The sequence below is a fragment of the Macadamia integrifolia genome, unplaced genomic scaffold (assembly GCF_013358625.1).
Source record: "Macadamia integrifolia cultivar HAES 741 unplaced genomic scaffold, SCU_Mint_v3 scaffold2364, whole genome shotgun sequence".
Taxonomy (NCBI): domain Eukaryota; kingdom Viridiplantae; phylum Streptophyta; class Magnoliopsida; order Proteales; family Proteaceae; genus Macadamia; species Macadamia integrifolia.
The window spans coordinates 29,445-31,431 of record NW_024868660.1 but is presented as its reverse complement, the minus strand read 5'-3'; the positions used below and the strand labels follow the sequence as shown (position 1 = coordinate 31,431).

At 36.4% G+C, this 1,987-nt stretch overlaps 1 non-coding gene across 1 annotated transcript; it reads right to left on the bottom strand.

The window, feature by feature from the left end:
* Nucleotides 1-1,368: 1,368 nt before the first annotated feature.
* Nucleotides 1,369-1,475, bottom strand: LOC122066369. The gene has a single exon (XR_006136341.1). It is a non-coding gene; the product is annotated as a small nucleolar RNA R71 (small nucleolar RNA).
* Between the last annotated feature and the right edge of the window lie 512 nt (nucleotides 1,476-1,987).

Here is a 1,987-nt window from a genome sequence, read left to right as displayed (position 1 = left end):
TATGTGTTTGTTTTGTCCCTCCTAGCCATAGAACGATCAATTTATTGCTTTTATTTTAATTGTCTCCCTTTCCCTAAAGCCAAGTAGAGTAACCCTTGTAAGAGTGACTCTCTGGTCAAGTAGGGAAGCTCATATTATGATGCATCCCTCGGGCTAAGTAGAGAAATCTACTTGTGAGTCTCTCTCTAGCTTTATCCTTTTTTTTTTTATTTTTTTTTTATTTTAACATTTTTTTCCTTCATTTCTTTTTAATTACGTGGGTTGTTTATTTTCAGTTATTTATTTATTTAATTTTAATTGCGTGGCTTGCTTCTTTAAATTCTTAGATGACGAATGGTTAGGACGTTATTTTAGATACATATGTTTAGGATGGTAATTAGAATTAGATCACAACATTAATCAGTTTACTTTCGCATTATTAAAAGAAACAAAAAAATAAAGTAGCTGCTCTCCCTGTGTTCGACCCGTAGCTACATTGATCTGTACACTTGTGGTTAAATTTTAAAATCTCAAACAAGTTTTTGGTGCCATTGCCTGGGAGACAGTTCCGTGTTATTTTTTGATTTCTTTTAGTAAATCGGAGTGCTTTGTTTCCTTTGTTTTGTTTTTCCTTTTATTTTATTGAATTTCTGAGAAGAACAAATTCTAATAATAGTTGTATCGGTGGAGGTCGCCATGCCTCATAGTATGATAAAGATAGGTTTCACCCTAGAGCAGTGCCTCAAGAATTGACCTGAGCAACCTCGGATCCCTGTCGGTAAGCTCCCAAAAAGCAAAAAGCAAAAAAAAAAAAAAAAAAATCAGAAAATCATATGAAAAAGAAGTTTTGCTATCCATTCTTTTGTGCTTGTCTTACTCTAGTTGTGGGTAGTTTTCTATTGCATGAGTGTTAGGTGGGTATGTAATACTAAGAATCGATTAGAAAGAAGAGATCCAACAAGTAGTAATCGTATATGTTTGCTCTCTTTAAAACCTTTCAATATGGGAGACCAATATCAAAACCCTTCACCTAAATCATTGAAAGATAGGTTCTACCCTTCTAGAACAGCCTAACCTTCCTGTATAGTTCTACCACAAGCCCAGGGTAATAATTTTGAACTCAAATCTCAATACATCACTATGTTGCCCCACTTCCATGGGTTGACCTCTGAGGATGCATACCTATTTCTAAGGGAATTTGAAGAGGTATGTGTTTTAATTAAGATCCAACAGCTTTCTAATGATGTTGTTAAGCTTAGGTTTATCACTTTTGCATTGAAAGACCAAGCTAAGAAGTGGTTGTATGGGTTACCCACAAATTCCAGAACCTCATGGGAACAGTTCACAGTTGTCTTCCTTGAGAAGTTTTTCCCAACTCACAAGACCAATAAGCTTAAAAGTGATATTTTTCAGTTTAGGCAAAAGCCTAGTGAGTCCTTTTCCAAACTTATGGAGAGATTCAAGGAACTACTCCAAGAATGCCCTCACCATGGCTTAGACTTATGGCATTTATGTCAAATAATTTATGAGGGTATTGATTACCCAACTAAACAAATGATAGAGTCTATGTGCCTTGAAAAATTCACATCCTTTACAGATGAAGGAAAGGTATGAGAATTCTTACTTGACTTAGCTGACAAAACCCGTGAGTGGGAATCAACCCAAGAGAGTGAAAGAACCATAGGAGGGAAACGATATTTTGTGGATGGGATAGTAGCCAAGGAAGCCCATTTAGATAGCCTAATCAAGAGGATTGAGGCTATTGTTCCTAGAGAGCCATCATCAGTCAATTTAGTTAAGATTTGTGCTTGGTGCCAGTCCCCTGGATATGTCATAGAAGAATGTCCCAACACCTCTGGGGGCACTTCTAATTTGGTTAATGCCTTATACCAGTAAAATCCATATAGTAACACTTACAATCTAGGATGGAGAAATCACCCAAATTTTTCCTGGAATCAGGGCAACTAAGTAGGGCCTTCCAATTTTCATAATCAAGGTCAACCTGGAC